General features: G+C 37.5%; 1 long non-coding RNA gene across 1 annotated transcript; it reads left to right on the forward strand.

Moving 5' to 3' along the window:
• The first annotated feature begins 5405 nt into the window (after window positions 1-5405).
• LOC140523702 (uncharacterized) lies at window positions 5406-10586 on the forward strand. The gene is made up of 3 exons (XR_011973444.1): window positions 5406-6094; window positions 6860-7009; window positions 10360-10586. It is a non-coding gene; the product is annotated as an uncharacterized lncRNA (long non-coding RNA).
• The last annotated feature ends 429 nt before the right edge of the window (window positions 10587-11015 follow it).

The following is an 11015-nucleotide window of genomic DNA, read 5'->3' on the forward strand; positions in this document are numbered from 1 at the left end:
CATTGTTTGCCTGTTTCCTCATCTGTAAAATGAGCTAGAGAAGGCAATGGGAAACCACTCCAACATCTTTGCCAAGAAAACCCCAAAAGGGGGTCAGGAAGAGTGGGACATGACTGAAAACAAAACAGCAACAAATAACTTCAGGAAATGACTTAATGGAAATGCAGTTTCTTTTTCTTTCCCTCCCTCCTTTCTTTCTTCTTTTTTCAATCAATTTTTTTCAAGCAAAAATCCACTCCTTCCCAACTCCTCCCTTCATTGAGAAAACAAAAACAAACAAACAAACAAAAAAAACTCCTCTGTTACAAACATGGACAGTGATGCAAAACAAATTCCCTTACTGGCCATGTCCAAAAAACAAAAGGAAATATGTTCAATATGATTTTACATGTAGCCTATATCAGACTGCATGCTATCCTGGGGAGGAAGGAGAGAATGGAGGTAGAGAAAATTTAGAACTCAAAATCTTAGTGAAGTGAGTGTTGAAAACTAAAAACAAATGAATAAAATTAAAAAAAAAAATCAGTCTGCAAGAAATATAGTCACTCCCAGGTGGAAGAAAGGATTCAAAGATCATTTGAAGCAAGAGTTACACAGAATGGGGGAAGCCTAGGAACTCTCAGGGTGCATACGTGGGTCAAGTCAGCTGTAAATGCAAGGGAACGGTGCTGCTACTTGGAATTGACTGTGGAAGTTTTGTCTGACTCACTGATGGGCTTAAGCAGTGATCTGCCTGGATAGAATTGGCTGCTTTGCTGGGAGCTGGTGAATTGCTTTCCCCTCCTACAGCGTCCTTTCATACTCTGTTACCTGTCAAACTGCTATTGCTTGCCATGGAAGTTATCTGATCTTTTTAAAGCTTCTTTTCTGTTTGTACTTTTATAATGAATGTTGCCTTCAGATAGAGATAAGCTGATTTTTATTGTATTTTGAGTTTGTATTACAAGTGAACGTACCTAACAACTTTGGAAGCATTTTGAGTGACTAACCATAAAGCTCAAAGAATGAAGATAAAATGGGCCACTAACCTTTTGCCAGAGAGGTAATGAACCTAAAATGAAGTGAGATATACATTTGTAAGTATGGCCGATGTGGGAGTAATTATTCATATTTATGACAAGAGTTTTACTTATTTTTTTGTTTCGTTCAGTGAGGAGCAGTGGATGAGACATTATAAGTGTGTGTAAAAATAACTTTTTTAAAAATTAATGAGTGAGAAAGGAATATATTTTCAAGTATTTGAAGGCTTGTCAAGTAACAGGGATTAAAATTTTTCTACTTCACCCCAGATGGCAGAACTAAGCGCAAAAACTATCAGAAAGTCAGGATTTGGGCTCAACAGAGGAAATAGCCTTCTAATAATTACAGCTGTCCTCCACATGTACAAAAATATTTATAGCAGCACTTTGTGGGGGCCAAAAACTAGAATTCAAGGGGATGCCCCTCAGTTGGGGAATGGTTGAACAAGTTGTGGTATATGAATGTAATGGATACTATTGTGCTATAAGAAATGATGAACAGGCAGACTTCAGAGAAGCCTAAAAAGACTTATATGAACTGATGCTGAGTGAAATGAGAAGAGCCAGAAGAACATAATACACAGTTACAGGCACAGTGCGGGAGGATTGTTTTTGATAGACTTAGCCCTTCACAACAATGCAAGGACCTAAAACATTTCCAAAGGACTCATGATGCAAAATGCCATCCACATCCAGCGAAAAAATGGGAATGCAGAATGAAGCAGACTTTTTTCTTTTGTTATGGTTTGGTTTTTCTCATGACTTCTACCATTCATTTTAATTCTTCTATGCAATATGACTAATGCAAAAATATATTTAATAAGAATGTATGTGTAGAACCCATATAAAATTGCATGCTGTCTTGGGGAGGGAGAGGGAGAAAATTTAAAACTTATGGAAGTGATCATTGAAAACTGAAAACAAATAAACTAATTAGTATATAAAAAAATAATTAAAAATAAAAAAATAATGACAGTTGTCCAAACGTGGAAATGGGCTATTTTGGGAAGTAGTAGGTTGCCCCTAAGGTGACATTTCTTTCTCTCATCTTCAATCTTTCCCTATTTACTGATTAATGACCTACTGCTTACAAGCATGCCCAAATCTCTCACGTCAAGCCTTAGAATCTTTATTCATGTCATAACAAAGAAAAATAGTTTATTTTATTAAATTTTTTAATTTAATATTTTATTTCCTTCCAATTATATGTAAAAACAATTTTTAACATTTGTTTTTAAAAAATTTTTGAGTTTCAAATTCTCTCCTTTTCCTTTTGCTCCCATTGAGAAGGCAAGCAATTTGACATAGGTTATACATGTAGTCATACAAAACATATTTCCATGTTAGTCATGTTGTGAAAGAAAACATAGATACCCTCCCACCCTCCTCCCCAAAAAGAAAAAGAAAGAAAAGAGAAAGTGTGCTTCTATCTCCATTCAGACTCTATCAGTTCTGTCTCTGGAGATAGAGAGCATTAGAAAAATAGTTCAGCAAAGCTAATCAACACCACAACTGTGGCACAACTATTTTTAAATAATATATGCAACATTTTGCATCCAGGGTTTCCCACCTTTTCGCAAGGATCTTTCATCATCTGTCCTCTAGCAGCAAGAATCAGTACAATAGTCTTATAAGTGCTAAATGCAATAGCCTTTTCTCAGTTGTCATAATCCTTAACCTCTCTGCTACTTTTGACACTTGTCCACTCTCACCTGTTGCGTAATCTCTTCCTTGAGCTTCCATGATGATCCTCTCTCTTCCTTCTCCTCCCCGTCTCATTTACTCTTCTCAGTTTCCTTTCCTGGTTCATCATCCATCTCCTCCTCCCTGAGCATGAGTAGCTCAAGAGGAGACCCTTCCATTCTTTTTCCACTCCTTTGGTTATCTCATCAGCTGTTTGGTTATCTCATTTTGTGGTGCTTGTGATATGCATTTGCAAAAAGATCACCATAGAAATCATTGTAGTCTACGCAACATCTGTTACAGAGGATAATAAGTGCAGAGCTGATAACTGAGTCTTTGGGAGCTGATGAGATCACCTAATGAGATAGTTTTTGGGGAGAAGGGATCCCAGAACAGAGCCTGGGGGACATCCGCAGGTTTTAGAAGGCCAAAGCCGAATGAAGATCTAACTAAGGAGACTGAGGAGAGGTCAGACAAGTCAGAGGAGGTCCATAAGAAGACAGCATCGTGAAAACCAAGAAAGAGGGCAGCATTAAACTGAAGAGGAAAATAATGCTTTGATAGTACACTAAGCTATGTAAGTGCAAAGTTGAAAAACATTAAAAAAAATATGATTCAGGAGTAAAGAATGAGAGAAACCAAAGGCTCATAGACTACACAGAAGTCTCATGTTGATACATTGGGAATTTTTTTGTTTGAGAAAAGATTAGGAGAGCACTGAACATAATGAGTAACAAATAAGATTTATATTTTAATAGACATGAAGCAACTCATTTATAACATAGGAATTATTCCTTAATAACCTGTCTGAATAAAGTCAGACCTACTTACTTAGTAGACTTAAGATCAAAATTAGTACAATACCAGAAGAAATAATAAAAATGAGAAAATGACATTGAATATGATGAAAACTACTCCAATGTGACTTATTTATGTAAGTTTTGATGTTGAAAATGGATGGATGAAAGGACTCCAACTCCAATTGTGCTACCAGTTCTCAAATCGGGTGATAACTGTATGAATGAGAAGTGGATTAATGCAAGAGATGAAGAAGTAACAAGATTTTTTTAACCAACTGGCTATGATATTTGGACAGTATTTTGCAAACTTTAAAGAACTATGTCAATGCTGCCTATTACTACTACTACTACTACTACTACTACTACTTGTTCAGTCTTGGTCTGACTGTTTCCTGACCCCATTTGGAATTTTCTTGTCAAAGATACTAGAGTGGTTTGCCATTTCATTCTCCAGCTCATTTTATAGATGAGGAAACTGAGGTAAACAGGGTTAAGTGATTTGCCCAGGATCACACAGCTAGTAAGTGTTTCAGGGGAAATTTCAAGTCAGGTCTTCCTGACTCTAGGTCCAGGAACCCTGAGGGTCTTCTTCTCCCAGTTTGATTTTTTTTTTTTATTTTTTATTAAAGGGGCCATCCGTTGAGTAACTACTTGAAGAAGCCTATTCACTGAATGGGTGTATCTCACTCAAAGTGAGAATGTGATAAGAGCTTAGTCTGAAAGGACCAGGGTCTCCCAGTGCATCCTGGGCCATCTCTAGTCCTCTTGATGAATATCAGACCACTGAATTCAGATGGCTCAGGAGTAGAAAGTGAGGTTGGTGACCTTACACAGCCCTCCCTCACTCAAATCAAAGTCAACTGCAAATCATGTCATCATCCTGATGTCATGGTCCTCTTCAAGAACAAAGGACAAACAACCTTTATTCTGAAGGGCCTTAAATTTAGACGTTTTTTTGGCATGCATTGGGAGTTACTGATCAACCCTGAAATATCATTCTGCCTTTCCAACTTCCTTCTCCCATGGCTGAGTTCCTTTCTGGAGCCCCCCTCCATACTGGGGACAGGTCCAGATTCACCAAACTTCATTCCCTTCCTAGCTGTGCTTTTGACACACTTGAACTTCCCTACCATGCCTTAAGCCATACTTTCCTCCCCCTACCAGACCTCCCATTATTTTCCTTTTTAGATGTGGTTTTCCCCCATTAGAATGTAAACTTTTTGAGGGCATTCTTTAGGGATTCTCTTTCTTTTTGTTCATATTTGTATTCCTAGCACAGTACCTGGCATATAGTGTTTAATAAATGTTTGTTGCTTCCCTTCTTGTTTGCTTGATGATTTAACAGGAGAGGGTGAAGATCAAAGCAGCCAGCTGATACCCGCAGTAAATTATACTAAGAACATCAGTACATCAAGTCCATTTAATAATAATAGCTAACATGTATCTAGCACTTACCGTGTGCCAGGCACTGTGCTAAGAGCTTTATAATTATTATCTCGTTTGTCCTCAGAACAAACCTGTATACTGAAGTGTTATTATCTCCATTTTACAGATAAGAAAACTGAGGCAAAAAGAAGTCAAAGGACTTGCCCAGGATCACCTAGCTAGTAAGTAACTTAGGTCATATTTGAACTCAGGTCTTTAAGACTCTAGGCCCAATGCTCTATTTAATGCAACACCTAGCTGCCCTTGTAGGGTAAATGGGGTCATGGAGAGTTGGACATAAGAAACAGGACTAATAAAATAATATAATATAATGTAATATATGAAAGTACTTTGGAAAGGGCCCCACAACCATTAGTACTAATTTCTATAAAACACTTTGTAATATTAGCTACCAAGTTATTTTTAAAGGACTCTACTGGCCTTTGCCTTAGGGTAAATATAACAGCATAATTTAGGACCTGAGCAGTAGGCATTCCAAATGACTTCTGGGCAGGCACTCACTGGTTTGGTAAGTTCTAAGTGGTCAGCCAAGTGTTTGATGTCACTATTTTCTGCACATGTGTGGAATGCAAGGTTGTGAAATTGTTTGGCTTCAAAGTACAGTGATAGGAACAGAGAGAGGAACTGGATCTCTGATTTTATCAGTATATGGAACTTCTAGATTAGGAAAATCCCTTTATCATTCAGGTCAGCACCTTCTCTACAATTTTAGTCTTCCAGGTGTTTCTTAGATCACTGAGAAGGTAACTGACATGTCTAGGGTCACATAGCCAGTATGTATTAGAACTCAGGTCTTCTAGGCTCTGAGACCAGCTCTCTGTACATTATACCAAGCTGCCTCACAAAGAACAGTGGGTAGTTTTTTTAATTAAAAAAAAAATTTTCAGTTCCAAATTCTCTCCCTCCACTCACCCTTCCCTCATTTATTGAGAAGGCAAAAAAAAAAAAAGAATATATACATATATATGAAGTTATGTAAAACATATTTCTACATTAGCCATGTTGCAAAAAAAGCAAGAATAATAAAGTAAAAAAAATGCTTCAATCTGCACTCAGAATTCATCAGTTCTCTCTCCAGAGGTGGACAGCATTTTTTCATCATAAGTCCTTTGGGATTGTCATGGATCATTGTATTGATCAGAGTAGGTAAGTCTTTCACGATTGGTTATCATTACAACATTGCTGTTACTGTGAACAATGATCTGGTTCTTCTCACTTCACTCTTCATCTGTTCATAGATGTCTTCCCAGGTTTTTCTGAAATCCCCTTTATCATTTCTATAACACAATAGTATTACCTTCATATACCCCAGTTTGTTCAGCCCTTCCACAATTGATGGGCATCCCCTCAATTTCCAATTCTTTGCCACCACTGAGAGAACTGCTATAAATACTTTTGTCTGCATGGTGCCTTTTCCTTTGATTTCTTTGGGATACAGAACTAGTAGTGGTATTTCTGGGTCAAAGCATATGCAGAGTTTTATAATCTTTGGGCATAGTTCCAAATTGTTCTCTGGAATAGCTGGATCATTTCACATTGGGTATTTAATCAGTATTTAGTTTCCTATTTGAACATTTATTTGGAAATGTACTTGATGAGTGGTTAGTCAGTGGTATAACTAAATTACAGAAGTGGACCGGGGCCATCTGCAGTCATCCTGATCTATATCTTGCCACTGGTCCCAGATGGCTCCAGAGGAAAAAGTGAGTCTTGTGACCTCAAACAGCCCTCCTTCACTTAAATCCAATTCACTTGTTTCCCTGGATGATGGCTGAGGGCTGGAAGCATTGCTATTCCGAAGACTCTTGGGTTCTGCACTGCTTCCATCAGATCTGAGAGTACATGGTAGTCGAGGTGGTGGTGATGGTGATAGTTTGCCTCTCTCAAACATGCTTCCTCTCTCTCCCTTAGGATGCCCTGCTGTGTCAGCTAGTCAGGCTTGCTTGCCCTGAATGTGACAATCGGTGGGGACGGCTGGCCCCTTCACAGGAGTTGCTTCACCAGATGATGGCTGTGCAGGCTGGGCTGGAAACAGAATTAGTGACTGTTGGTGTACTGTCGGTCAGTAGTTGTTGCTGGAATGAATATTCATTCACATTCACTGACAGGCTGGCTTTGGATGCAGGCGCTCAAAATACTGATGATTAGGCTCAAATTCCATGTCACTGGCTTTGCTATTATGACATAGACTATGACTCACACTTTGGCAGCGTCTGAGTTTCCTCCTCCCACCCCTCAAAAAATCTTATTTTCTCTTTATTCATTCTAATAGGTGCTTTAAAAAATCATTGTTATTAATACCTTTAAGTCTCTTTTTAATACTGTCGCAGTCATCCTAATATGCTCCTTTCCCACCATTAAACATTACTTTGTAATAAAGAAAAGCAATATCAACTAATCCAGTTACCCTGTCTGAAGATGTATGTAAAATTCCACAACCATTATCCCCCACCTCTATATGAATGTGAGGAATGGATATGTATTTCATTCTCTGGAATTCAAATTGTTTATTGCAATTAATCTGAGTTCACCTGTCTTTTGGCATTCTTCTCATTTATATCATTGTAATCATTGTATATATTACTTTTGTGAGTCTATTTGCTTTGCTCTGTATCAGTTCACAAATCTTTCAATGTTTTTTCTAAATTTCCCATTTCAATGTTTCATATAATGCGATAATAATACTCTACATTCCTACGTCATGATTTTTCCTGCTAATTGTCAATTGATGGGAAACCTCTTGCTTCCAATTTTTACTACCACGGAGTGCTATTACAAATATTTTTGGGTACACAGGCCCTCTATTTCTGTTATTGATCTCAGTATATATGTTATTGTTCACTGATTTCAGCCATCTCTGACTCTTTGTGACCCCATATGGAGTTTTCTTGGCAAAGATACTACAGTGGTTTGCCATTTCTTTCTCCAGTTCATTTTACAGGTGAAAAAAATGAGGTAAACAGGTAAACATATGGAGTTTTCTTGGCAAAGATACTACAGTGGTTTGCCATTTCTATCTCCAGTTCATTTTACAGGTGAAAAAACTGAGGTAAATAGGGTTAAGTGACTTACCCAAGGTCATGCAAGTAGTAAGTATCTGAGGCCAGATTTTAACTCAGGAAGACATATCTTCCTGACTCCAGGCCTGGTACTTTAGCCACTGTACCACCTAGCTGCTCCCTAGATTATATATACCCAGTAATAATGTAGTTGGGCCAAAGGATGGATGTAGTTGAGTGACTTCTCATATAATTCATAATTGTTTTCCAGAAAAGTTGGACCAGTTCACAGCTTCATCAATGGCATCCTAGTGTTCTTTTTTCCCACTAATCCCTGCAACATTGTTTCCATTTTTAATCATTTTTGCCAGTTTTATGAATATGAAGTGAAATAGCCTAAATGGTTATTTTAATTTGCATTTTTCTCTTTCTCATGGTACTGTAGAAAGAGGACTTTAAAGTTAGAGAAACTATTCAAGTTCTACCTTGGATGATCGTTAACCTGTATCATCCTGGGTAAGTCATTTGATTTCCCCCATCTTTAGTTATGTCATCTGTAAAGAGGGGAGAGGGGAAATTGAACTAGAAGATCTTTGAGAACTCTCCATCTCTAGATCTATTATCAGTGATTTTTAAATTTTCCCCATATATTTATTATTTGCATTTCTTCATCCTTAAACTTTGATCATATTCTTTGGCCACTTACCTATGGTAGAATAGTTTTTGGCAATATATACTCATGTCAATTCCCTATATACCTTGGATATCAATAGGGACTAGACTTGTGATTTCATTAATATAGGGAATTTTCAGAAGAGAAAGCTTTCTCTATTTTCTCTACTAATGAAGTAGCTATCTGCACCTATACACCTTAAAAGACTATAGTGTGTTATGAAGTTGCCTCTTGAATATCAAGTTGTAGTCAGTGATTTTATTGCAAAGACTTTTTTTCTCACTTAACACTTTTATAAAATGAGAATTATACTGATTTTGCATATATAAAAAACTTTTAGATTTTATATAACTGAAATGGTCTATCTCAGAGGTGGGGAACCTGTGGCCTGAAGGCTGCATGTAGCCCTCTAGGTCCTCAAGTGTGGACCTTTGACTGAATACAAACTTATTGGTTTTGTGAGGTTTGCATTCAGTCAAAGGACCACACACGAGGACCTAGAGGGCCACATGTGACCTTGAGGCCCCAAGCTCCCCATGCCTGGTCTATCTGATCTTTTATCATCACCTCTCTTCCTTGATTGCTTATGAATTCTCCCCCAATCAGAGAACTGAAAGATACTTCCTTTTATTCTCCCCTAATTTTTATAATGTGACTGTTTACATTTTGCTCCTCATAAGGACCTTGTGAACTTTATCAGGCAGTTTTACAGATGAGGAAACAAAGGACTAAAAAAAGCTCAGAGACTTGTCTGTAGTCACAAAGCATACCAGGAAGCCAATCAAATATTTTTAGCCACCTTAGGCCTTTTCATACTCCTTTGAGTGTAACCTACACTTTCAGAAATCATTTCTGAAAATACAATTTCACAAAAATTTTATTTTGTAGAAGCAAGACTCATAGAGGATTAATCCCTATGTTTCAGACTTTGAATTGCAAGCATAATTTCAGATATAATGTCTTAAAAATCAAGAGTTCTACTCCATGAGGAGGATCATTTAAGTCCTGATCATTCCATGGTCTTTTCTAACTTTTGACAATCTCTCTAAAGTGGACAGGCCAAATTATTACAACGAGGAAGACAGTATAAGTCATAGTGGAAGGAGTATTGGATTTTGGAGTCAAAAGATTTCTGGGGAATCCAGGCTTAGCCACACATTTCTTGGTTGACTGCAACAGTTGTGAGAAATTAGTTGTAACTCACTCAACTTTTATGAGCCACTATTCATCACTGGAAAAATGGGAGTACTAATGTTCATGCTTTTCACGTCAGAGAGTTATTAAGAGATTCATATAGGTAATGTAAAAGTTTTATTGATTGCTATGGAAATGTGAGGGCTTCTTTTACAAATTTCTATTGTTATATTTCTAAATTGTTAACCATTTCCCAGTAGATCCCTTTTCCTATCTCCCAATCAGAGAGCCATAACTTGTACCAAAAAATTAAAAAAAAAAAGAAAAAAAAGCAGTTCAGTAAAGCTAGCCAACATATCAACTTGATCCAACAGTATAGGCGGTGTTACCCATAATTCTTCATTTCTGCAAAAATGTTGTTTTGTGCCCAACTCTTTGTGCATTCTCCTATCTCTTCTTTGGGGCCAAGCGCGGCCATTAGAATGATTTTGTTCCTGTTGCGGATTGTATTTGCATTGTGGTCACTGTATATATTGTTTATCTCCTGTTTACTTCACTTGTCTTCCTAAGCTCCTCCGTTTTTTTCATTTTCTTTTTATGTACAGACAGTTCCTGGGATCTCAGAAGTACACATAGACTGGAGCTGGAACCATTATATCTGCCAGTGGGTACTTATATGTAACAATATATTATCACCTACGTTCAGCACCATCATCTTCCCTTTCCAATTTTTGATGCATGTGAGGGTTATCTTGAGGGAGATAGAAAATCATAAAAAATCAAAGGGTGTATGGGGAATGCTGGTAGTGGAGATAAAGGGACATTAATGGGAAAGGGTAATGACAAATATACCAGTTTTACCATGGTGATTGTGTTGGTGGGTTTATAGTCTTGTCATCTAGGCATACAAGCTTAGATCCTGACTCAGAGTCAGGAGGTACCTGGGTGTATCTGACACCTATCTATGACCATACGCAACACACTAAGATTATTTTATTGCAAAGATAAATCAATGGAGAGTTTCCACATCAGAGCCTTTCTTTCATGGGTGAAAATCACTGTTTTAGACAAAAAACACCCCCCCCCCCCACAGTGGGAATGATAACATCTATAGTGCAAACCTCACAGGATTTTGTGAAGGTTCAGGAAAATAATGCATACTAAGCATTTGTAGGCCTTAAAGTGGTAGGTAAATGTAAACAAATATTATTAGTAGAAGTAGTGTCAACTATCTAGAACCAGTTCCTCCCCTAATGGGATG

The sequence above is a fragment of the Notamacropus eugenii genome, chromosome 2 (genome assembly GCF_028372415.1).
Source record: "Notamacropus eugenii isolate mMacEug1 chromosome 2, mMacEug1.pri_v2, whole genome shotgun sequence".
NCBI lineage: Eukaryota > Metazoa > Chordata > Mammalia > Diprotodontia > Macropodidae > Notamacropus > Notamacropus eugenii.